The sequence below is a fragment of the Palaemon carinicauda genome, chromosome 22 (assembly GCF_036898095.1).
Source record: "Palaemon carinicauda isolate YSFRI2023 chromosome 22, ASM3689809v2, whole genome shotgun sequence".
Taxonomy (NCBI): Eukaryota; Metazoa; Arthropoda; class Malacostraca; order Decapoda; family Palaemonidae; genus Palaemon; species Palaemon carinicauda.
In genome coordinates, this window is record NC_090746.1 from 29,395,309 (window position 1) to 29,422,477 (window position 27,169).

At 46.2% G+C, this 27,169-nt stretch overlaps 1 protein-coding gene across 9 annotated transcripts in view; it reads left to right on the top strand.

Moving 5' to 3' along the window:
- The first annotated feature begins 2,819 nt into the window (after window positions 1-2,819).
- The window catches only part of LOC137616392 (defense protein l(2)34Fc-like), a 1,552,671-nt gene continuing 1,528,321 nt past the window's right edge, over window positions 2,820-27,169 (top strand). For 2 of the 9 annotated variants that reach the window (XM_068346097.1, XM_068346098.1), the window contains exon 1: window positions 2,825-3,034. The gene's annotated coding sequence lies outside the window, so the exon portion shown is untranslated. Of the gene's footprint in view, window positions 3,035-27,169 lie in introns of all 9 variants that reach the window. The other 7 variants (XR_011039413.1, XR_011039415.1, XM_068346094.1 and 4 more) reach the window with 6 other exon arrangements.

Genomic DNA, 27,169 nt, shown 5'->3' on the forward strand with positions numbered 1-27,169 from the left:
CATTTCTACCGGTTAAATGACAGTATCAATGGAATTTGCACGAGATGGGTACCAAGAACGGGAAATCTCTAGTCCTGTGCAATGATTCCAGTAAAATGTTTGTAATTAATGAATTGATAATGAAATCTCGAATGGAGCAAAGAAGCATATGCCCATTAAAAGGAGAGATGGATCTGTTAAAACAACAGAAGATGAAGAAAGGCAAAGCTGGGTGAGATTATGAATTGAAGATATGAAGGGAATAATTTTATTGATATGCCTGAAGCTGAGGAACACCTTGATGTGCCCATGAATATGAATTCAGTGTATTTGAAGTCCAAGCTATCATTAAAAAACTAAAGAGATGGAGTAATTGCTGAGATAATGTTGGTCAAAAATGAAGTGACTCCCAGACTACTTACAAAATTATTTTGTAGAATGTTGCGTGAAGAGGCAAAGACTGATAAATGGGAGCTAGGATTCTTGGTGTAAATGGCATCACACTTATGTCAGTTGTCATGAAAATATATAGTATGCTCATTCTGAAGAGACAAGAGTTAAAAATTGACGAAAAGCTGAGAGATGAACAAGCAGGATTTCGAAAAGGTAGAAGTATTGACCAAATTTCCATTATAAGACATGCTGTATAGCAATGTGTAGAATATAGAAATCCAGTTTTGATGTCATTTGTGGACTATGAAAGTCTTTGATAGTGTGCACCAGCCAATTTTGTGGAGAGTCATGTGTTATCATGGAGTTCCTCTTAAATATATAAATTGTGAACGTTTGTTCATTAGCATAACAAGTGCAAAGTTAATGTTAGTGGAGTCCTATCAAATGAATTTCCACTGAACACTGGTGTACTCCAAGGGAATGCGTTGTCACCTATGTTGTTTATCATCCTCATGGATTTTGTAATGTATAGAACAGTAGGGATGGTGGAGAAGAATTGGACTGGATTAGTGACAGCAAATTAGCTGGCATAGAGTATGCTGATGACACTGTCCTTTTTAGTAGAACACCTTAGGACTTGCAATGCTTCCTTACCAGAATGCATGAAATATCACACGAGGTTGGACTCAAAATAAATAGAGGAAAGACAGATGATGACAACGGAATATGCAATGGAAGATGAAATATCATTGGAAGGAAAAAGGATTAATGAGGTGGAATCATTTGAATATTTAGGAACTGTGATCTCTAATACAGGTTCTTTAGAACTAAAGTTTAATTAAAGATTGAAAAAAGCAAATCAGACAATGGCTAGGTTAAGTAAAATTTGGAAATCAAATCGCCTGAAATTACAAATAGAAATCAGGCTCAATATCAGTTTAGTAACTTTAGTGAGATCAGTGTTACTGAGTGGACATGAGGAGTGGTATGACAATGAAACAATAACCAACATATTTTGTATATTTGAGAACAAACCACAGAAAAATATTGGGAGTTAAATGGTAGGGCAGTATTATAAATGAAACTATGAGAGAGACTACTCGAGTGCCATATGTGGATGAGATCATGGTGAGTGGTAGATGGAGACTGTTTGTGCATGTTCTTTGCACTCCCCGAGAGAGATAAGTTTTACCAAACTTTCAACTGGGCTCCACAAAGTACTAGAAGAGTTGGAAACCAAATCGCCTGAAAATACATATAAAAATCAGGCTATATATCAGTTTAGTGAGATCAGTGTTACTGTATGGACGTGAGGAGTGGTATGACAATGAAACAATAACCAACATATTTTGTAGATTTGAGAACAAACCACAGAAGAATATTGGGAGTTAAATGGCAGGGCAGGATTATAAATGAAACTTCAAGAGACTACTCAAGTGCCATATGTGGATGAGATCGTGGTGAGGGGTAGGTGGAGATGGTTTGGGCATGCTCTTTGCACTCTTCAAGAGAGATAAGTTTTACCAAACTTTCAACTGGGCTCCACGTGGCACTAGAAGAGTTGGAAGACCCAGGCCCACATGGCTGAGAACTATGAAGCGTGAAGTAAGAAATGGAAAAGTATTGATTTAAAAACTCAAGTGAGAGACGACTGTCGAAATCTAACCAATGCCCTTGGCGTCAATATGTGGGGGAGGAGATGATGATGATAATGAAATAATGTGAAAGGAATGTACTTGTAGATATTCATCTCTGTATTCTTCAATAGTCTAAGGCAAAGCTAAATAAACAGTTTGGCTTAGTGACTTTAACGTTGCTAAATATAATTTATTATGATTTATTGACAATAACTCTTTATTGATGCCAATATTGCTGTTTCTATTCTCACATATTAATAGTACAGTTCACAATCGTAACCAAATGGAACAAATTCGAAATTAAAGTATAATTTATCGTGCAACTATTGGCTCTATTGCAAGTTGAGGATCAACCAATCACAACCCCGTATAGAAAGAACTGCGGCTAATCTGACCAATAAGGTGACTGAGATAAGACTAAGAACCAATCAGATGACGTTTCACATCTCATCACGTCGTAACGTCACCGTCTGTGTTGCCAGATTTGGGAATTTATCCATAGATTTGGGGATTTTGGGTGTCTGATGGGGATATTCCGTACAAATTTTCATGAGGAAGAAACAAAGATGAGTAAACCTTTATATTGTTGCAATTAGTTTGCTTGCGCTTATATAAAGTATGGTGAGTAATTTCTATATTAGTAAAGCCTACATGATGAAGAAAGAAGAGAATATATTTGTGGAAATGGGAATTTTGGGGTTGTTTTGGGGAGTTTTTATCACGAGTTTGGGAATTTTTATACTAACGTATCTGGCAACACTGGTCACCGATTTTGCGTTAGTCGTTACTGTTCCTATGTTATTGTGAACTTGTGTAAGGTATAAATGGTAGTTACTAGCTAGTAAGATTGAAAGAGTATATGTAGACAATTGTGTAGACAATTAACGATATAGTGAATTGAGCGGTGGATCTACAACAAATTTGTTACATTGTTAAGAGCGTCGTTTTATCGTTTTCATGCCCACTCATTAGGAAGAAACCCTCCACTTGGCCTAGGCCTAACCAGGAAAGGCCCTTGCAAATAGGTAGGAGAAGTTGCTTGCAACTGGCTTGTTTTCCGAATTTTACTTGTTTTTCATTAATGCTGACTTAAAATTTGTTTTGTTCGCTATTCTTACTTCAATTGTAATATGATTTGTATATTAGACTTTTGGATGCATAGGCTACCACTGTTGGCCAGATATTTATGACAAAGTTTCCCCTTCCGTTTGTTGATATATGATAGGTTACTATTATTACTACTGTTGACATAGGCTACCACTTAAATATGTATGTTCGATGAGGGCTATTTCGGAGTGGAAAATAAGAAAGCTATTTTTCGGCGTTTCCAGTCTTTTGAACTTAAATTGTGGTAAGTCGTGGTTAATGTATGATACTTTAATTACTAGTGAAACCAAAATGCTCGGTAAAATTATAGAACAACACTGAACCGCATTTCTTGAGAATAATACTTTTCCTACAGTAAATAATGTACTTTCAACTAATTTGACCTCTATTTCCACCGCTAATAAGCATTTCTGACGTTATCCCCTTCTCGGCTAACAAAGGTGGGAACCTGGGCAAAAACGAAAAAAAAAAACATGATTATTTAACACTTTTGAGATTTGTAAAGGTCCACAGAACCTAACAAGCCCACCTAACCTAACGTAGTGGTTCCCAGGTTACAGGCCTAGCCGGAGTAACCCCCAGACCCCACTTCACAGACCTAAAGTCTGTTTCATCCTAGCTGGCAACCGGAGCCGAACCACGGTTTGAAAGTTCTTTGGTGATTGGCTGTTGGTTCAGGCATCCTGCCCTCCCACTGACCGACAACAAAGCTAAACATTGTATTTTTCTGCAGTGCATGATGTTCATTTTTGCTTTATACCTCTCTTAGTTTGCATAATATCACCTGGTTCTTTGGTCACACAGCTTAACCCACGAAGGATGACGGGCGGCGCCGCCAAAGGACGACATCGGTTTATTGATATTTATAGAAAAAAAAACTAAATATATTTTCCACTTTGATATATAAGTGTTTGGTATCATTGAAACCGCAAGAAGATGAGCTTTTTTAATAGGGCATTTATTGTTTAATACCTTGTTAATTACTTTGGATATAAAAAAAAGGTAAAGTTCTGTTGTATTATAGGGCGTGATTTCGAACAGAAAATATATGTTTTCCTATAGTAAATAACGTGATTTAACCGAATTTGACCTTCATTTCAACCGCAAACAAGCAGGTCAACCAATTCGACTATAAGTTGCCGAATTGGTTGCTGTTATCACGGATGAAATGAAGGTGAAAACCGGTTAAATCACGTTATTTTCTACAGGAAAACGTAATATTTTCTGTTAGAATGATTAAATATAATGTCTTTTATTATATATATTTTGTTAAAATACTTAAATATAATGACTTGTTCAAATTCTGTGTCACTTAACTCACGTATGTACTGCGAACGGTAACATTATCAACGTTACCAACGTTACGGTGATACACTGTTACCAACGTTGCAGTGGAATTACTAACGTTAGCAATGATACGGTATTATCCATATACCCTTTACACAATATATAAAAAAGTACAAAAAGGGTACAGAACCTAACAAACCCACCTAAACTAACCTAGAAGTTCCCAGGTCACAAACCCAATATAATGCCCTTTGTTATATTACTTCACTCGCGTTACGGTAATGTTAGTACTGTTACGATAACATTATATTTAATGATTCTTGTTTCGCCATTAGCTCGCTTCGCTCGCATGAAAATAAAACATCAAGCTCGTATGTACTGGCAAGCGGTAATGTTGAGCTGTTCACGCTAACATTACCAACGTTAGATGTAATGGTTCTTGTTCCTCATTTACGATCACAGGAAAATAAAACATCATCCCCGTATGCATTGGCAATTGGTAATGCCGAGCTTCGCATTCTAACAAAATATAATAAAACTAGAACATTAAAGTTAAAGAAATTAATGACTTATTTTTATGACCGTGACGACGTAACTTAGGGGTCACGGCGGTGTTGTGACTGAGTCTATGGTGTTTTAAGTGTTTTGCCTTAGATTAGCACTGCACTTGTAACACTGCAAAAGTTGGTATATTACATTACGTAATTTAAGAAAATTATCAACATTGGAATACACCAAAATAGTTTCAAGTGTGGATTACTGAAGCGGGTACAATTTTCTAATACTTAGATCGTAAAATACGCGAAAGACGACACTTGAACTAACAAAGACGTGACCTGGGCAAAGGTTTCCACGGAAAAGGGGTTGTTCGAAGGGGGGGGGGGGGTAGGGAAATATTAACCCTCCTGTGCAAACTTTACATACGTCTGGGTTTGTATTGGATGTCAAGGTAGGACAAGAGAGACACGATGGTGGAGACATGTAGTTTAATGCGTCCTCAGATACAGACTGACTCGGTTGCTCCCTGCAACCGGCACCGTGCCACTCCCTTGGCGCCTGCCCGCCATGGGAAAACATATCTTATTGCAGGTACTCCATCATCCCCCCCCCGAGATTAATACATGGGTATACATGGAGAGGCAATGATAAAAAATAATGCATGGATATACATGGATTAAATTGGGTGCATGTGCAAGAATAGGAAGACAGGTACATAGCTGTCAGGAATGCAAAACACAATGTGCGGGTAATACATGTTCATAGAATAATATGAAAAGCAAAGGCAATAAAAGAAAAAAATATATGCAGGTGCCGCTGTAATGTACGACGATCACATGTAGTCATCCATCCACGCAGGCCTTCTAGTGCGCCGTGATGGGCGTGGCTTCCGTGCTGCATGTGGGCTGGGCGTGGGGTGACTGCCTGGTAGCTGCTCGGGCGTGGGCGTGGCTGGATGCGTAGCAGGTGTGGCCTGCCCAGGCTGGGGCCCCGATGATGTGAGACGTAGGTGCTTCCTGTTACGGAGGGAGAGGCGCCCGCTGCCGTCTAGCTTGACTAGGTACTGTCGGTATGGGAGCGTTTCCGCCACGGTACCGGTGCGGTCCCACAGCTTAGTGGCCTGATTTTGCACTCGTACTTGGGATCCCGGGTTGATGGCTGGAAGCTTTCTGGACGGTCCAGTCCTGGTGAGGGCGGCACCACTGTCAGCCATCTGACGTTCTCTCTGCCGTAAGGTTGCCCCCCAGTGTTTGTCTACCGTGAGGTGCCAGCGAGCCGTAGGTACGCCATCTCGGAGCTGCCTGCCCGCTGCCATCTGGGCGGGTGACTTGTTTATTCCGCGGAGGGGGGTGTTGAGGTACTGCAGGATAGCCATAGAGGACTTGTCCGTGTCAAGGGTGCCGCTGCTGCCCGTGTTCGCCATTATTATCCGCTTCCCGATCTTGACTGCGGCCTCTGCCCTGCCATTGGACTGCGGGTACTGGGCGGATGATAGACGCACAGACACGCCCCATAACTTGAAAAATTCCCCCATTTCCTCACTTGCCAGATTGGTGCCACCGTCCGTGGAAATTTGCTCCGGGGCCCCCCATCTGGCGAAGTAGCGACGTAGCTGAGTCTTGATGTGGGAGGAGGAGGTTCCGTGGGGGAAGTGGGCCAGCTCCAGCCACCCTGTGAGCCTGTCTGCGTAGGCCATGTACGAGTGTCCGTCGTGCTGGAACATATCTGCAACCGTCATCTGGAAGGGATACTCTGGGGGCGGCGTGATAATGAGTTCCTCCGCGGCCTGAGATGGTGCGTGTACATCGCATTCTTCACACGAGGATCGGTGATACTGCAGGTCCCCCTCGAGTCCAGGCCAGTACACCGTCTGGCGCGCTCGTCGTTGCATCGAGTCCAGGCCTTGGTGCCCCGCGTGTAGGTTGGCAGCCACCTGCTGACGGAGAGGCTCCGGGATAACTAGGCGAACGTTGCCCTGTTCGAACGTATATGTCACCAAGTCTTGGATAACGGCCAGCCTCTCCCTGACACTGTAAAAGGGCCGAAGGCACGCAATTTCCTGGGACTTCCTATCGGCCCAGTCCCTGGCCAGGACCCTGGCCATGAGCAGCTGGTACACGGGGTCGATGACAGCGGCGTGCCTAACTCTCGCCTCGTCCACGACACAGCTGTCGTGCTCCACTGCTGCCACGACGGCGGCCGCCATGGTGTCGGTGAGGTCTTCGTCGAGGTCCATGTCGTAGGCGCTGGGATCGGCTTTTAAGGCGGGGTATCGGGACAGGAAGTCCGCCGCGCTGTTACGCTTCCCTGGCAGGTACTTGACCCTGAATCGGTACTGCAGAGTTCTCTCCTTCAGCCTGAAAAGGCGGGGGTTCGAGATTTCCGTAAGGGCACGATCCCCCAGTAACTTGGTTAACGGGCGGTGGTCCGTCACAACGGTGAGGTTGGGGCACCCCAGCAAGAACAGCCAGCTTCAGCGGCGGTGAGATGGCGGCTGCCGCATAGTGCCAGGCGCCACCCACCCGTGCAGCAAAAGGGCGTATTGGCGGAGCTGCATGAGCAGTACTGTTGCAGGATTACAAACCCTATGCCTTCTTTACTCCAGTCGGTGATCGCTGCTGTGGGGCGGCTCCTGTCGTAGTAGGCCAGTCCGTCCTTCGCTAGTTGGCATATCATGTCTTGGGCGTGATGAAATTTGGTGCGGAGTGCCTCGTCCCAGTACACTGCCTTCCCAGTTGGTTTTTTGAGGAGCTCCCTGAACGGGTTCATGATAGGGGCTGTTGCGAGGAATGGCGCCAGCTGGTTGACAAATCCGTACCAAGCCCTTATGTCGGTGATAGAGGGCTGACGTGGCATCGGGAAGTTCTTGATGGCCGCCAAACGTTCCTCTGTTGGCTTGTAGGCCTCCCAGCCCAGGTTGAAGCCCACGAAGTCTACTTCCCTTCTGGCGAATTGGAATTTCTCCGGCTTAAGCGTGATACCCTTGGCTGCGCATGTTTCGAAAAAGTCGTAGGCATGCCAGAAGGCCCCTTCGATGTTGTCGTCGTAGAGTAAGGTGTCGTCCACGCACTTGTATTTCCTCTGGATGGCCTGGATGGCGTCGTCAAATCGTCTGGTATACGCATCGCCGGCAGAGCAGTGCCCCATGGGTGTACGACGGTAACGAAACCTTTCCCAGGGGGTAATGAATGGGGTTAGATCGCGACTTTCTTCGTCTAACTCCACCTGGTGGTATCCCCAGTACGCGTCCGCCACAGTCTTGAACGTGTGCTTAGGAACCCCGGACACCATGTCGAATGGGGCGGGGGTGTGATGTGTCTCCCGTAGGCAAGATGCGTTGAGGCGCTGATAGTCGACTGTACGGCGTGGCTGTCCTGATTTCTTGGCGACGACCACCATACGGGCGCACCATTCGGTTGGCTGCCCAGCGGGTACCGGTTCTATAACGCCACGGGCGACATCTTCTTCGAGCTGGGCCTTCACTTCCTCTTCCCAGTGTTTCGGCACTGATGCTGGGGTATGGCATGCGTAAGGCGTAGTTCCTGGGAGCAGGTGGATACGGTGCGGTTTCCCCTGCATCACTTGCAGTGGCTTCCTGGCTGTGTTGAATGTTGTCGTAGCGAAATGTTGCAGGAGCCAGGCTTCCAACCTGGCTGCATGTTCCTCCTAGGGCGGCATGGGCACCTCGGCAGGTCGGGGTGGTACCTGGGCGGCCCGCCTGGCTGTGCCATCGAACAGGCTCACGTGTGCCACCGCGGGGGAGGGATGGGGGAACTCCTTGGGTATCAGCGTTAAATCCTTGCAAGCGTCCAACGACAGGAAGAGGTGCTTTGCCGACTGCACGAAGTACACGTCCTGCTCCGTGGTGCGACCTTGCAGGGTGACATGGCACACGGCAGATCCAAGGCACTTCAGGGGAAGGTTTGCCACATCCCGCAAACCAGCCCGGGGTGTAAGAGCTGCTGGGCGGACTTGGAGGTGCGATAGCAAGGAGGGCCCAGCCACACATACCTGTGCCCCAGTGTCCGCCACGGCGGTGACTGGCACTCGTACTCCTGTATCGTTGTGAACGACTGTCACCTCCACTACTGGGTGGCGGGCGAGGTTGGCGCCTGCAACAAGCACAGCGCTAGACATAGCACTAGACACATCTGTCGGGGATCCTGCCGATTTTGCCTGTGACTTCCTGCAGCATCTGTAATAGTGGCCCTGCTTGTGGCACCCGTTGCATAAGACGGATTTAGCGGGGCATGAAGCTCTACCAGAGGCATGGCGCCCACCGCAGTTCCCGCAGGGAGGGGGTGGGGGACCCCTGCCTGTGCCAGCGACGGTTGCACTCGGATGATCTGCCTCGGGTGTTTCGCTGCCAGCTGCACAAGCAGATTCCCTCCAGTTGCATTGGCGCGCAGCGGCGTCGACGCGGGCCGCCTCGTAGGCACAGCACTTGGCCCTAAGGGCACTAACACTATTGATGTCATTGCTACACTGGTATACATGGCGACGCATAGCCTCATCGCTTAGGCCCACCATTAACTTGGGTAATAACATATATTCAGCCAGATTACACTGACACTGAGGGCACTGGAAATTGCAATCGGTGGCCTTCTGAGAACACTTTAAAAAGTAATCACTGACACTTTCTCCTGGGCCTTGTACCGCGTTAAAAAACTCCGACCATAACACAGCACGGTTTGTAGAACGCAACACAATATCGCGAATAAAGTCCATGGCTTCCGTAGCGGTGAGGTTGCTCCATTCCTGTGATGTGAATCTGGCGTCCAGCGCCCGTTGCAGAGGGGGTGTGCAGTATAGCCTGATGTGGTGGACGACCTCGTGGGGCGGTAGTCGGCACAGTTCGATCCAGCATTCCATCGACCTCCTCCAGGACCTGAATGCGGCGGGCTTCAGCTCAATTTCGCACTTCTCCGGGGCTGCAGACGCGGGGACACGAGGTGCAGGGGTAGCATGTGTCGTAAGCCGGTCACGGAGAACGTTGATCATATGTTGCTGTGCCGCCATGGCTTGCCTGGCTTCTTGCAGGGCAGGGACAAGCCCACGGGGGACGACGGGGCGTGCGGCCCTTGGGGTGGACTGCATTGAGCGGCGCTGGAAGGGCATGGTGAGGGCCACGTTGGTCCTTGAGGGTCACTGCGCCATATTGGATGTCAAGGTAGGACAAGAGACACACGATGGTGGAGACATGTAGTTTAATGCGTCCTCAGATACAGACTGACTCGGTTGCTCCCTGCAACCGGCACCGTGCCACTCCCTTGGCGCCTGCCCGCCATGGGAAAACATATCTTATTGCAGGTACTCCATCAGTTTGTGATTGGTTAACGGAAAAGCAACGGAGTCTAGAGAGTAAACATGAATGAACAGAATGGGACACTTGTCCAGAGCAAGTATTTATGTGAAATATGGGAGTGACAAGGTAATAACAAAATGTATAAAAGTACTATATGAAGATAAAATGGAATGTATGATAGATAATATTTGATGGGTATATTAAATGAGGTGATTTTATAAGGTATCGGATAATAAAACGAGTAATACTGGGGTCAAACGTAATATGTATACGAGGGTATTACATAACTAATCAAGTAATAGACTTGAACAGAGCTGGTAGAGAGACGAAGTTACATTTCACGATTAGAGAAGAAGAAATCCTATTGGTGGGGGAAAAGTCTCTACACAGGGTGGCAGGATTTTTGCGCAGAAAGTCGAAACCTGCTATGTACAAACGTACGTACAAGACCGTCTACAACGGGCAAGTAGAATGAGAAAAATTAAATGAAAAACACTGCTAATGTTAACATGATACGTTAATATTTGATCTACATTACACGTTGGCAGCACTAGTTACTGTATTTTTTCATGAGACAGTCTTTGCAACGGCGCCTCCAAAGTTTATCTAGCTATACTGTTTTGTATTTTCCTCCGTTTATTACACATTCAAGAAGGTAATGTATAGAGAAGAAAAGGCTTGTTTTATGATTATATATCGTTTCCCCAGTATGTTTTCCCCACCCAAAACCCCGAGTTCCCACTGCGGGTCCCCCATTATCGTAGGATATAGATATATATAATTCTGAAACTATTCATTTGCGACGGGAACGAGTGTCATTTTCGAAGTGTAATTTTTTCTATAAAAAGAATTAGTTTTTTTCCTAGGTTACATTGCCCTGTAATACACTACAATAATATAAAAAAAAATTTCTTTAGAAATCACAGTTGCATAAAAATCAGTCACTTTGAAGCTGGATTATTACAAAACTTATTCCTATTTGTTATAACAGTGCTAATTTTGTAAAGAATGTAATTTTGATAAAGTCCTAAAAAACAGAATATTCTATCCAGTAATAGCGTGGTAAAAAAAAAAAAATTATATATCAACATATCGAGTGACACTTTTACACCATTTGGTAAGGCGGATTTACAAGAATATTACCGCATTCATAATTATCTCTTGGATGGCCTATCAGTATTTTGCTGATAGATAATATAAGCATTTAGAACTAAATCTAGAATTAATCTTTATTGTTCCTGTGAGTGATGTCTTTTGTGTTAGTAGCGCTTCTGCTAGAGGATGAAGCAACAGGTTCAATGTCAAGATCGTCGTCATAAACATTGCTATTAGTAATATAATCATCATTATCATGCTCACTATGGCTGTCCAAATCATCAGCACTTGTTTCTGAATCATAAAAGTAATAAATATCTTTTATCAGTATCTTGTATCCCGCCAACAGATAAGAAACTCGATCGATAAGCCAAACAGCACCTACCCCCATCGCCAATGGCGCATGCTTAGCTCACTCCTATAACCACAAAGTATAAGATTTCTGGCAGCTTTGCTTTGTAAACGATCACTGATTGGTTAAAGTAGCCTGTGACGTCAATAGAAGGCGGAGCTAAACTCATACGTATGAGGGAGAAAGGATGAAAAAATGCCGGTGCCGTTATAGTATGTGGCCTACCTTTTTGGATCTGTTATAGTATGTGTCCTACCTAAGCCGGTTTGAATGTGTCCTACCTTAGAGAAGCTAACTTGAAAAACCCACCTAACCTATGCTAAAAGCCGTGTCCTTACCTACGAGTACGACGGGAGAAGCTAACTTAAAAAACCCACCTAACCTATGCTAAAAGCCGTGTCCTTACCCGGGGCCGGACCCCCCCCCCCTTACACAACATTAACATTAACTACATAGTTAAATACTGAAATCCATGTGTACTTACATGATCAATATTCGTAATAACAGTATGTAGGCCACATACTATATCAGAGACAAAATTCCGTAGGCCACACTCGAAAGGTAGGCCACATACTATAACGGCACCAAAATGCCTCCACAATATAGATGCTCGCAAGTTGATGGCAATTAATGCATCCTTCGTGGGTTAAAGGTAAATGATGAGTATTACCTTGAAAAAAAATATCCATATCTGAAAAAACATAAAAAAAAAAATATGAGTTTGAAGTGGAGAGAGTGCAGAAAAAAACTTTATACGACTTTTTATATGCAGTTTTGGTATAGTTTTACGGTATTACAGAATGTGATTTCGAACAGAAAATATATTTGTTCCGTAATTGAAATACAAACCACGCTATTTACATGGGGTAATTACTTCGGCGTAGCTGAATGACGAGCCATTAGAATTTTAACGAGGGTTTACTACCCCACCGCTAGATAGCGGGGGTTAGGGATGGGTAGCTTGCTAACCCCCCCCCCCCCCCCACTCACACATACTAGTGAGTGCTTCACTTTACTTTTGGCTCGGGTGGTGAGCGAAGTGTCTGCTCCCACCCTCGCTTTGACAGCCATTAATGCTTTTGTCTTTTACTTACTTTTTCTTATACTTAATATATATATAAACATTCGTTGTGTTTATGTATATATTTTTGTATAGAATATAGTAAGTTTCCTTTTCAGTGTTTGTGCTGTGTGTGTAGTGTACGTCAACGGAGAGTGAAACTCCGGCGTAGTTCTAGTCCACCACGGTTTCACTTCATGGGGTGCGGTCTCTCCCTTGGTCCTTTGGTCGTTCCTTCGGCTTCCGATAATTCGGCCGCCGTGGGGACTCGTCATCGCTGGACTTTCTTCTTTCATCTGTTTTCTTCGCTGTTCCTCCTTTCCTTTGGAGAACTTGGATCCTCAGCGAAGGGATGTGGGAGTTTAGTTTGACTACGGTCTCTCTCCCTACTCGAGGTCGTTCACCCCTTACTACTACTACCACGTACTACTACGGTAGCTTCTTTCCCGTTGCGGGCTGAGTTGCTATTCCGTTTTATTTGTCTCGATTATTTTTTAATGAAATCTAATTGTATTTTTAACTTTTCAGCTTCTGGGGAACACTTCCCTTCAGGGGTCAGTGGTTCTTACTATTTATGAACATTAAAATCAGTTACATAATTATAATTGTTATAATTCTGCCTTTGTTCCGTAACTGAAATACAAACCACGCTATTTACATGGGGTAATTACTTCGGCGTAGCTGAAATGACGAGCCATAAGAATTTTAATGAGGGTTTACTACCCCTCCGCTAGTTAGCGGGGGGGGGGGGGTTAGGGAGGGGTAGCTTGCTACCCCACCCCCCTCACACAGTGCGTGCTCCACTTTACTTTTGGCTTGGATGGCGAGCGGATGTCTCTGCTCCATCCTCGCTTGACGGCCATTAATGTTTTGTCTTTCACTTACTTTTTCTTATACTTAATATATTTAAACATTATTGATGTTTATATATATTCTTGTGTATAGAATATAGTAAGTATCCTTCTCAGTGTTTGTGCAGTGTGTGTAGTTTACGACTACGAGAGTGAAACGCCGGCTTAGCGCTAGGCCACCACGATTCACTTCATGGTCCCTGCTGTTCACTCCTAGGCCACCACGGTTGCCTTAATGGAGAGCGGTCCCTCTCTTGAGGTCGTTCACCTCTTACTACATACTATGACTTCTACGATAGCTTCTCGGGCCGAGTTGCTATTCCGTTTTATTTGTCTCAATTATTTTTATGAAATCTAATTGTATTTTTAACTTTTCAGGTCTGGGAACACTTCCCTTCGGGGGTCTGTGATTCTTGGGACATTCATCTGTTACATAATTATAGTTTTAAATATTAAACTAGCCGGTGAATATATAATAGCTGACGTCTCCGACGGCTCGACAGAATCCAAAAACTCGCGAGCGATCGCCATGAAGGTAGCGGGTGTGCCCACCAGCGCCGACTATCGGCCAGATACCGCATATACATGTAAACAGCTCCAGTTCTTCTCTGTCGGTCTTGTCGACAAGTTGATTCCATTACTCGCTGTTGACCTGGAGTTTTTCGTCATTCTTGGTGAAGTACTTTTTGGTTTTGAGCTTTCGCAGTGCAGGTGTTTTTATCTTCAATTAAAACTCTTGAACCCTTTTTTGGATAGATTTTATTGTTGATGACTTTGGAGTAAAAGTGTTTTGCCCTTGCTCTTTTATCTCTGGTTTTTTTCCATAGAGTAAAGATGGCCGACCCTTCCCTTAGTGTACGGAAGTGTGTTTTAGGCTTTTAGCAATTATCTTATCACGTTATAAATTGTTGTTGTTAATTATAGATTTTCCTCTATATATTTTATATCTCACCCGCCTTTATTAGGCCTCTTCGATTAGCTTTCCATTTATACTAAACATCAAGATAAATTTTATGTTTTGTTTATATGCGGCCTTACCTATTCCTCCCCTAGTCCGAGAGTAGGCGGTCCTAACTTGGAAACCGAAGTTAAACAACGTTGAGCCCATTCAACTTTTATTTTCGTTAAGTTTAAATCATTTGCTCTGTGAGAGTTATGAAATGAATATTTTTTAGTAGATTTTTTATGAAAGATTTTCTTTGAATAGTCTTCGTGCTGTTTCAAAGATGAACTAACGTTTGGTTTATTTATGCTACGCAGTTTGCGCTCTATCGTTACGATAGAGAAAGAGAGAATCACGGTTTCACTTTGCAGAAAGAGTAAATCGATTTTGACGTTTTGTTCATTCTTCTTTCAAACTGAAGTGTTTTAAATACTAATTTAAAGGAACTTGTTAATTTTCAATTTCTTAGTCCTTTCAGTTTTTTCCTTTGGTCAAATAACCTGTTTATTGACAAAGGGTGAGTGGGCATTTCTCTTCTGTGTGAAATCAAGAGAGAGAGAGAGAGAGACGGAGAGAGAGAGAGGAAGAGAAAACGTTCCGATCTTTATTCTCGTCCCAAGTAAGGAGTTTGGGAGCGAGTAACGTTATTCTCGATTCAGTTTTTTACTCTCGTCCCAAGTCTCTGTACGGGGAGAAAGGATTAAACGTTTTTAGTTTTTTTTTTTTCTTTTTTTTTTAATTCTCGTCCCAAGGCACTGTACGGTGAGAGATTGAAAACGTAGTCTTTAATGAACTAGTGTTTAGTCTCCTCCCCAGTCACTGATCCTTTTTAACTTTATATATTTCCGTTTTATTCGATATATATGTTTACTGTTTTTTGCTTGTACTAATGTGCTTACATTATACGACTCATCTCGCAATTATAACCTTTTGATGTAAGGGAGAATTGCGTGCTTCAGGTAGAAATCAGTTTTATTCATGCCTAATGTGAAATTATTGAAAAATACGATATCAGTGAAGTAAGTGCAAAAACAGAAAATCGTAGTGATAAAGTGATAATTGCGCAAAGTGTTTTTTTTTTAGTGTTGCGACCGAGGGTTCGTCTGTTCGTGCTTGTCGTTCACCTAGTCCGAGACCTCTTTCAGGCTCCCATGCTACCAGGGAGAAGTAATGTCGTAGGACTTATGGGGACGAGAGGCTTTAACCAACGAACAGACGTTCCCTCTATGGTATCGGGCGTGTCTCGCAAGATCGCCCCTACCATAAGACGAGCGAGGCTGTTTTCTCCTCGTCATCCGAAGGCTTCTCGCAAAAGAAACCTTGGAGCAAAGTTTCTAGACCCTTAAAGCGGAAGTCAGTCCCTTCAGGACAGGTCCAGCGTCCTGGCTGTAGCCATGGGGACAGCTCTGACCCTGTGCAGTCATCGGAAGACTGCTCGCCGCCTAAACAAAAGCGTAACACGGGCTCCGAGAGTCTTAGTTTAGGCAATGTTTTGCCGTCACAGACGTTACCATTGTCTCGACCCGTACCGACTCCCGTTGATCCTAGATGGGTTGTCCTGCAGGATATGCAGAATAAGCTTGCCTCCCTTATGGAGGAGTATACCGTTGAGCAGGTTCACGATGATCCTCGCCGTTACGCTGATCGAGATCCTGGCCGTCAGCCGCCCAAACGAGCCTTTGCTCGTCCTGTTGACGTTGACGTTACAAAGTCACGTCAGTCACGTGACTTGGAGCCTCACTCGATGCAGTTCCGTGTTGACTTTCAGCCGCTTGTTGGCGTTCAGCCGCTGCCGCATGCTCGTGTTGACGTTCAGCACGTTCGCCAACCAGCTCAGTTGCCTTGTTTTGACGTTGAGCGTCAAGCACCGCAGTCAAGGGTTGTTTTGACTGCTCAGTCTAGGCAGTCAAGGCAGTCTCGACTTGACGTCGAGCGTCCATCAACTCCTGTTGTTGTTACTGGTCAGTCCTTTCAGCAGCGACATGACGTCGCTTCCTTGACTGCTACTGCTGCTCCTTTGCGTATGGACTTTGCCTGTCAAGCACTGCCACCGCGGCAGGTCTCTCCTTTTCATGAGACACGGCAATTGTCGGACGAGGTTCCTTCAGATGAGGAAGTTGCTGATCCCCCTCCTACTGATATTCCCTTGGGGACTTTGTCAGACGGAGAGGAGCCTAAAGCTGCTCAGCCCTCTATGGACTTTAAATAAATCATGCTGATTTTTAAGGATCTTTGTCCGTACCATTTTGTAACTGCTGCTCCTCGTTCGCCTAAACGTCAGAGTTTACACTAGGCCTAGCTACTTCGAAGCCGTTGTTTTCTAAGCTAGTGCTCTCTCGCTCTTCTAAGAGAGCTTTACATTTGCTAGGCGACTGGTTGATCACCAGGAGGAGTTTGGGGGAGACAGCCTTTGCTTTCCCTCCTTTTAAACTGGCTTATAGAGCGAGCGTCTGGTATGACACGGGAGAAGTTCTCGGCTTGGGAGTTCCTGCCTCTGCCCAGAAAGTCTTCTCAAGCCTCATAGACTCTCCCCGGCGCCTGGCCATGAGACGCTCCAAGATTTTATGGTCGGCTTCAGAGCTAGACCATCTCCTGTTAGGAGTTTTTCGAGCGTTTGAAGTTTTGCTGTACAATTATGTCATGCATGAACAAGGCTATCAGGGATGGCTCCAATGATCTGACAGCCACGTTCTCTGCAGGAACAAGACTATCAGGGATGGCTCCAATGATCTGACAGCCACATTCTGTGCAGGAACAAGACTATCAGGGATGGCTCCAATGATCTGGCAGCCACGTTCACTGCAGGAGTACTTAAGATGTAAGTGCGCTCAATGTGTTCATTGTCAAGACAAACTTCACGATGAAGACTACCAAAGCTGTCTTGACAGCATTAAGGGAAGGCGACTGGATGGTCTCTCTCGACCTTCAGGATGCATACTTCCACATCCCGATTCATCCAAACTTTCAACTACATCTGAGGTTTGTGGACGGGAAAGTAATGTACCACTGTCGAGCACTGTACTTCGACCTCATTCCTGCTCCTCTTGTTTTTACAAGGCCCTTGCAAAATGTAGCAAGCTTTCTACATTGTTTGAGGATTCAGAGCCTCCCTTTATTTTGACGACTGGCTGATCAGGGCGTCGTCATTATATCGCTGTCTGGAGAGCCTCTAATGGACATTAGACCTAACCAAGGAGCTAGGTCTCATAGTGAACGTAGAGAAGTCGTAACTTACAGTACCCCATCCCAAACTATTCTTTTTTTGGGAATGGAGATACAGTGTCTGATTTTTCGGCCCTTTTTGTCTCCCGCAAGAATGGAACTAGCTCTGTTAAAAGTCCTTCACTTGCAAGAGAAAAACAGTTGCTCTGTAAGAGTTTGAACTAGCCTCGTGGGAACTCTTTCATCGCTGGAGTAGTTATCTCTCTGGGGAGACTCAACCTATGCCCTTTCCAATTTCACCTAAAACATTGGAACAAGGAGAAGGGCTTAGTGAGTATCTCTTTCCCAATCTCCAACTCAGTCTAGACATGTCTGACTTGGTGGGACAGCAACATCAGACTTCGAGAAGGTCTTTCTCTTGCGATCAAGAACCCAAACCATGTGTTGTTTTCAGATGCATCGGATTTGGGTTAGGGAGCTCCACTGGACAGTCTGGAAGGCTCGGGTCTTTGATCCACGGATCAGAAGGAACTCCATTTAAGGCAGTAACATCTCTCCTTTGGCGAGATTTGTGCAAGGAAATGAATGTCTTGGCGGACGGCCTCAGCAGAAGAGGACAAGTCATCTCCATGGAGTGGACGTTGCATAAGACTGTGTGCGAGAAGCTATGGATGACATGGGGTCAACCCACCATAGATCTTTTTGCGACTCTCTCTGACAAAGAGGCTCTCGACTTACTGTTTTCCAGTTCCAGATCCAGAGGCAGCCCACATAGACGCTTTCCTGCTGGACTGGTCTCACCTGGACGTTTATGCCTTTCCACCTTTCAAGATCCTAGACAAGGTGCTGCAGAAGTTCACCTCTCACGAAGGGACCAGGTTGACATTGGTTGCTCCACTCTGGCCCACGAGAGAGTGGTTCACAGAGGTACTTCAACGGCTGGTAGACGTTCCAAGGAGTCTACCTTTAAGGATGGATCTCTTACGGCAGCCCCACGTAAGGAGTCTTCATCAAAGCCTCCCCGCGCTTCGTCTGACTGCCTTCAGACTATCGAAAGACACTCGAGCTCGAGGATTTTCGAAGGAGGCAGCCAGAGCGATTGCGAGAGCTAGGAGAGCATCTACCATCAAGGTCTACCAGTCGAAGTGGGAAGTCTTTAGAGACTGGTGCAAGTCATCATCCATTTCCTCTTCCAGTACCTCTGTAGCCCAAATTGCAGACTTTCTCCTACATCTGAGAAATGTTCGCTCCCTCTCAGCGCCCACTATTAAGGGCTACAGGAGCATGTTGGCGTCTGTGTTCAGACATAGAGGCTTAGATCTGTCCAATAATAAAGATCTCCAAGATCTCCTTAAGTCCTTCGAGACCTCTAAGGAGCGTCGTATGGCAACTCCTGGATGGAACTTAGACGTGGTCCTAAGGTTCCTAATGTCCGACAGGTTTGAGCCATTACATTCAGCCTCCCTGAAGGATCTCACCCTCAAGACGCTTTTCTTAGTGTGCTTGGCTTCGGCTAAAAGGGTCAGTGAGATCCATGCCTTCAGTAGGAACATCGGCTTTTCTACAGATAAAGCCACATGTTCACTTCAGCTTGGTTTTCTTGGCCAAAAATGAACTGCCTTCTCGTCCTTGGCCTAAGTCATTTGATATACCTTGCCTGTCAGAGATCGTAGGCAACGAGCTTGAAAGAGTGCTGTGTCCAGTTAGAGCTCTGAAGTTTTATTTAGCTCGGACTAAATCCTTACGAGGTGGATCTGAGGCCTTGTGGTGCTCAGTTAAGAAGCCTTCATTGCCTATGTCAAAGAATGCTTTGTCATATTTTATTAGATTTTTAATCCGAGAGGCTCATTCTCACTTGAGTGAAAAAGATCGTTGCTTGCTTAAGGTTAAGACGCACGAAGTAAGAGCTATAGCAACTTCCGTGGCCTTTAAGCAAAACAGATCTCTGCGAAGTATTATGGACGCGACCTTTTGGAGAAGCAAGTCGGTATTCGCGTCATTTTACTTAAAAGATGTCCAGACTCTTTATGAGGACTGATACACACTGGGTCCATTCGTTGCAGCGAGTGCAGTAGTGGGTAAGGGTTCTACCACTACATTCCCTTAATTCCAATATCCTTTTAATCTTCTCTTGAAATGTTTTTAATTGGGTTGTACGGAAGGCTAAGAAGCCTTTCGCATCCTTTTTGATTTGGCGGGTGGTCAAATGTCATTTCTTGAGAGCGCCCAGATTAAGGGTTTTGATGAGGTCCTGTTGTATGGGTTGTCGCCCTGGATACTTCAGCTCCTGGGAGTCTTTCAGCATCCTAAGAGGATGGCTGGGCTTCGTGAGGAAAGCGGACTAACAAGGCAGAGTAATCGTTTAGAGTCAGCTTCCTTACCAGGTACCTATATTTATTTGGGTTTTGTTATGATATAACTGTCAAAAACTCTAAGCATATACGCCGTAAACTGTATTAATACTGGTCTCTACCCACCACCATGGGTGTGAATCACCTATTATATATTCACCGGCTAAGTTTAATATTTAAGAATGATATTTTGATTATAAAATAAATTTTTGAATATACTTACCCGGTGAATATATAAATTAAAGGCCCCCCCTTCCTCCCCTATAGAGACCCAGCGGGATGAGAAGAACTGGAGCTGTTTACATGTATATGCGGTATCTGGCCGATAGTCGGCGCTGGTGGGCACACCCGCTACCTTCATGGCGATCGCTTGCGAGTTTTTGGATTCTGTCGAGCCGTCGGAGACGTCAGCTATTATATATTCACCGGGTAAGTATATTCAAAAATTTATTTTATAATCAAAATATCATTTTTTATAATTCTGTTTTTGTTAAGTTCTCCGCCCTCCCCCCTCTCCCGTGAATTTCAGTGGGGGAGGAGGGCGCATACCTAACTTTCGTTCTTATGTTTCCCTTTCCCTCGGGGTTACTCTTCGGAGTTTCGCCCTGGGGAATTTCTGTTGAATAATTATTGATTTTTATTTTCCAGTTTACTATGCTGTTTCTTCGTTGGACTGAAGTGTGCCAACGAAGCGGAGCTGTCCTGTTAATGCCTGGGGAGTCTGCTGTCGCTGCCGTCTCTCTAGGACATCGTCATGGGCGTTTTCCCTTCTCTTAGAAGTTCTCCCGTGACAACTGTCAGCTCTTCAGTACAGTGGAACCTCTACACACGAATGTATCTACATCCTAATTTTCCAACATCCGAAGTAAAATTTTAGCAAATTTTTGACTCTACACTCGAATTTTATTTCGACACACGAAGTAAGCAATTTTCGTCGTACCGGTTGTATCCGAATTTTTCGACACGCGAAGTACAATTCGAACACGTTCCTACTCTACACCCGAATTTTTTTTCGACACCCGAAGTAAACAATACTCGTACGCGTAGTCGGTGCTCATAGCGCCTGAAGTATTTTTTATTTCCGCCGATAGAAGGCAGCACTTCGACCTCGGAGGGACCCTCAATTAGCGCGGCTCGGGTCAGTCCTCTGTTCTCGTCGGCTTCTTGCGGTTGTGCCCTGTGCGTTCTGTTATTAACTGTGTTTTAATCGTGATTTTTTACGTGCATCCTTTAACGGTAATTTACGTAAAGTATGAGTCCTAAAAGGCTTAGTTTTGCAAGTGGTAGTGGTGCGAAAAGGAAGAAGGAAATGCTTTCTTTAGACGTTAAGCAGGAAATTATTGAAAAACATAGAGCGTGGCATCCGTATGAGTGAACTTGCTAAACAGTATGGCTGTAATATGTCGACGATCTCGACAATCCTTAAGCAGAAGGAAGCTATTAAAGCAGTGAAACCTTCTAAGGGGATCACCATAATTTCAAAACGCCGTAGCCCTATCATAGAAGAGATGGAACGACTTCTGCTAGTGTGGATCAAGGACAGAGAGATCGTTGGCGACACCATCACCGAGACCGTCATCTGCGAGAAGGCGCACGCCATCTTTACGGACTTGAAGGAGGAGAGCTCTGGGGGTGATGCTGGGGAGAGTTCGACCGAGCCTTCCTCAGATGATTTCAAGGCATCTCGTGGCTGGTTTGAGAAATTTAAGAAACGGTCCGGGATTCATTCAGTTGTTCGCCACGGAGAGGCTGCTAGTGGGGACACAAAGGCTGCAGCTGACTTTGTCAAGAACTTCGAAAGGATCGTGCTGAAAGAAGGCTACATAGAGCAGCAAGTGTTTAATTGTGATGAAACCGGGCTGTTTAGGAAGAAGATGCCGAGTCAAACCTACATCACCGCCTAAGAGAAGAAATTGCCTGGGCATAAGCCAATGAAGGATCGGTTGACTCTTGCTCTATGTGCCAACACTAGCGGGGACTTTAAAGTCAAGCCCTTACTGGTTTACCATTCCGAGAACCCTAGGGCCTTTAAGGCACACAACGTCGATAAGGACCAGCTTCATGTTTTCTGGCGATCCAACTCGAAGGCCTGGGTCACTAGGCAGTTCTTTGTGCAATGGGTTAACCAAGTTTTCGGCCCTTCTGTGAAGAAGTGTCTTCATGAACAGAAATTGCCTTTAAAGTGCCTGCTATGCCTTGACAATGCACCCGCTCACCCCCCGGATTTGAAGATGAAATCTTCGATGAATTTAAGTTCATAAAGGTGCTGTATCTTCCACCGAATACCACCTCTATCTTCCAGCCCATGGACCAGCAAGTCATCTCTAATTTTAAGAAGCTGTACACCAAACACTTATTTAAGCAGTGCTTTAATATCACGCAAAGCACCAACTTAACTTTGCGTGAATTTTGGAGGAGCCACTTCAACATCATGCACTGCTTGAAGATCATAGATCAGGCTTGGGTGGGATTAACTCGACGGACCCTCAATTCTGCCTGGAAGAAGCTGGGCCTGATGCAGTTTCTTCCTGAGATTTCGAAGGTTTTGACCCCAAACCTGATCCCATGGTGGGTGCAGCGGAAGCCGTAGAGGAAATCGTCTCCCTTGGCAAGTCCATGGGTCTGGAGGTCGACGCAGATGACGTTACGGAACTCGTCGCCGAACATCACGACGAACTTGCCACAGATGAGCTAAAGGAACTCCATGCTATGTCTGAGCACATGAGTGATGACGAGGAAGGGAGCGAGGAGGTAGAACATGTGTTAGGTTCGGCGCATATAAAAGAGGTGTTAGGAAAATATCAAGACGTGGTCGACTTCATTGACAAATACCACCCAAAAAAATTGCAGGTTTGTCGTGTAGTTTCGCAGTTCGATGATGTTTGCCTAATTCACTTTTGAAACATTCTGAAAAGCCGTACCAAGCAATTATCTATCGATAATTTCTTTAAAAAAACTACGAAGCGAACTCGTGATGAAGAGGATGTAAGTGATTCGAAGAAAACGGCAAAGAGTGAAGCGGAAGAAAGTGAAACAAAGAAAACGGCAAAGAGTGAAGCGCAAGAAATTCAGTCAATTTTAAGTGTAGAGAGTGAAAGTGATTAAAATTAATCATCAAAAAGAAAAAAGAAAATGTAAAAAAAATATAAAATATAAAAATAAAAAAAAAATAAGCTAAGTTATGTTAAAGTTCACTTAGTGTAAGTTAGAATAAGTTATGGTAGTGTACGTTTATCGTAGTTAACCTCTCTACCTCCTCGCCGCCCGTCCGTCTCCTCTCTGCGTAGCAAGACCAACAACACCTGCGCTGGAGTTTCTAAGGTAAAGTGACGCTAAAAACCAGTTTCTTATTTATCATTTTTTGCTAATTCTTCTTATTTACATGTCTATTATCTAATTTAGTGTGCATTATTCTCATGGGAAATTATGTGTAGTAGTTTATTAAGAAGTTATCATAGGTTTTTGGGCTCAACCACGGATTAATCCTATTTCAATGTATTCTTATGGGAAAATTCGTTTCTACATCCGAACATTTTCTACATCCGAAGTTGGTTCTGGAACGGATTAAATTCGTATGTAGAGGTACCACTGTACATCCTAGAACGTTAAGGAGGTTCGCCTCCAAGGGTAGTTAGTTAACTTCCCTTACCTTTTTCCTGGTCCTTAAGTGGTTATGCTCTTGGGGCTGAGCGACCGCCCTTGTAACTATGCTCGAGGGGCTGAGCGGTTACAAGGCTGAACTCGGGTACTTCTGGCGACTATGCTCTCGGGACTGAGCGGTCGCTTCTGTAGCTATGCTCAAGGGGCTGAGCAGCTGTAGGATCAGTCTTGTGACCTCTCTCGTTTGCGAGGGAGGCCACTCTAGGGCTCCTCTTCGGAGGATTGCTCCTTGGTCTCTTCTACGAAGTGTCTCCTCCCGTTCGCGTGAGAGGACACTCATAGAGACTCCTCTCCGGAGGATTGTTCCTGTTTACGTCAGCTGATCCTACGGCCCTTAGGGGCACCATCACCTGTCTCTTCTACGAAGTGTTCACCGCTCTCGTTCGCGAGAGAGGCCACTCAGAGACTCCTCTTCGGAGGATTGTTTCTGTTGGAACAGCTTGCTGTTCAGTCACTGACACTTCGGGGTTTAGTGACAGGGAAACTTCGGTTTCTCATTACACTGACCCTTCGGGTTACGCAGATCCCTTGGGCTCTCGTAACTTTAGTCACTTCTACACTTCGGTGAGTAGTGACAGGGAAACTTCAGTTTCTCATTGCGCTGACCCTTCGGGGTCTCGCAACACAGGCTACGTTAGACCTTTGGTCTCTCATACCCTTAGTGGACCTGCTGACCTGCTGTATCTGTTCCTGGCTGCTGATGCGCTTTGGGCGCCCACGCTCCCCGTTATCCAACGGGCTCCGATCCCTTCCGGGCAGAAGAGGCTTTCTCACATCATGAGTAAGTCCCTTAAGCGCCAGGTATCCCCTGCGCGCCAATGTTCACTTGTGCGCTAGCGCTCGGCTGCTGTTTCTGCTGTTTCTGAGGCTGTCTTCCAGAGACATCCTGTTCCAGAGGCTGCTAACCAACGTTCCCTGCGCATTAGCGCACATCGTTGGAGTTCCTGAGATAGCGCACAGGCGCTCACCAGCAGTTCAGCCTGCGGTGTCTCCAAGTCTCTTCTACGAAGGGCACCTCTCCCGTTCGCGGGAGAGGTCCCTCATAGAGACCACTCCTCGGAGTGTCAAGCAGTACTTCCAGTTGATCGTCGGCTCTTTGAAGCAGACCTGCCTTGGTCCTCTTCAGGGGATGCCCCTCCCTTTTAGGGACACGTCCCAGTTCCTGATCTACCCGTTAGCTGATCCTTTAACCTAGTGCATGCGCGTGCTCTCGCACCGACGATCTTCTGTTACGCACTTCTTCATACGCGCGTAAGCGCCGAAGATCGTCCGCGCGCTAGATGGTTTCCCACCGGCGATCATCGAGGATCGTCCGCGCGCGGGCACTGATGATTGACATCAAAGCGCACGCGCGCAGTTACGCGCTTGCTCACTTACGCGCGCGCACTCGCGCCGACGATCTTCTGGCACGCACTAGGCATGCAACGGCCGACGATCTTCATATGCGCGTGAACGCCGAAGATCGTTCGCGCGCGGGATGGTTTCCCATGCGCGATCTCAAGGATCATCCGCGCAGACGATCTTCGACGATCGCACGCGGGCACCAATGGTTTCCTGCGCGCAATCGCCGACGATCTTCTGTCGCGCGCAAGCGCCGACGATTTTCTGTCGCGAGTAAGGGCCAAAGATCATCCACGCGCGGGATGGTTTCCCCCGCGCAATCGCCCACGATCTTCTTATGCGCTCAAGCGCCGACGATTGTCTTACATAGCCAAAGATCGTCTGCGCGCGGACACCGCTGGTGCCCCGCACGCAATCACCGACGATCTTCCTTCGCGCTAGCGCCGACGATCTTCATACGCGCGGAAGCGCCAAGGATCGTCCGCACGGTCGCCGATACGCCCACGCGAGTACGCGAAGTTCATTCACGCGTTACCCAGAACAGGGCTTTCGCGCGATCACCAGCGTGATCGGCGCACCGATCGCCAACGCGATCACGCCCGAGTTACATCAGGGATTCTGGCGGACAGGCCATCATCGCGTTCCCCTCCCCGCAAGCGCAGAACAGCGCGTTCGCCGGAGGAGGGGAGGTTTCCGGACAGGTCTAAGGACTCTTCTCCTTTCATTGCAGATGCTCAACAGGCGAGCCCTCATGTGTCGACTCCTCCGAGGGATCGAACGATCCCCTTCCCTCCAGAGGGTGTATCTGACAGCGCGACTGTCAGTCAGCAGCACTGGGTTGACACCGTTGTCAGAGCACTTTCGCAGGCGATGAAGCCTGTGCTTTCTGACTGGGATCAGAATTCAGTAGCAACTTCCTCCCCCCCTGAAGAGGAAGATTGGAATCCCTGACGTTGTATCTCCTCCAAGGACTATCCTGTCTCTTCGCGTGCCCATATGTAAGGCTCCTATCCCTCCTCAGACTTCCTCCCCCTCCCCTGCGGATGGGCATTACCCATACCCAGGAGAGTCGGAAGATCCGGTCCTCTCCCCCATCACACCAATGGAGGAAACCCCGCCTCTTCCTGAGAAGTCTTCTCGTGCGGAAGTGGCGAAAGCCTTACATCCTTCATTGCTGGAGTCCTGTATCCCTCCTAGGAGGGAACAGAAGGACTCGAAGACTGTTCCCAAGTCTTCCGCAAGGACCCGACAGGAACCAGATGGACCTTTGGAGAATGTCTGCGAGTCTCCCCATGAAGAGCCTCTGGGGACGGGAGACCTCGCTGCCAGTCCGTCAGGAGGAGAGCTCCAGGAGTCAGAACATGCGTTCTGGTAAGTACTGACCCTCATGAGGAACCTCAAGGGGATCCCAGACCCAGAGATTCCTTCTCGTGAAGGGAAGGATACGGTCCTGGACCGAATCTACGGCACCCAAAAACTCCCTAGGGCCAGTGCAGCTTTGCCCAGGTCTCAGGGGATGAAGAGCGCCAGAGACAAGGCCGAGGGACAGCTCTCTGAGCTCGCCTCCTTCAATACATCCAGTGCCGGTAACGAGCTCCTCCATCCTCCCTGAGTAGGGATCGGGAAAGGGACAAGCCCTCCGGGCAGAAGTCCAGACAATGTTGAAGAAGGACTCTCTCCTAGGGTCGTGGACCGGTCTCCAGGTTTCTACAGTCGACTCCTTCCTGTGAGAAGGCGTCTGGAGGCTGGAGACCAGTCATCGACCCCTTGACACTGAACGGGTTTGTCAAACAGTCTCTGTTCAGTATGGAGACGGCAGACACGGTCAAGCTTGCAGTGAGACCACAAGACTTCATGTGTACACTGGACCTGAAGGACGCGTACTTCCAAATCCCAGTCCACCCGTCGTCAAGGAAGTACTTTATATTTTTGCCTGGAAGACAAGATATACCAGTTCAAGGTGCTGTGCTTCGGTCTCTCCACAGCACCTCAAGTGTTCACCAAGGCGTTCACTCTGATTTCATCATGGGCTCACAGGATTGGCATCCGTCTCCTCCGTTTCCTGGACGCCTGGCTGATCCTCGCAGACTCGAAGGCAACCCTTCTTCGCCAGCGAGACAAGTTTCTCGAACTTTGCCAAGATCTAGG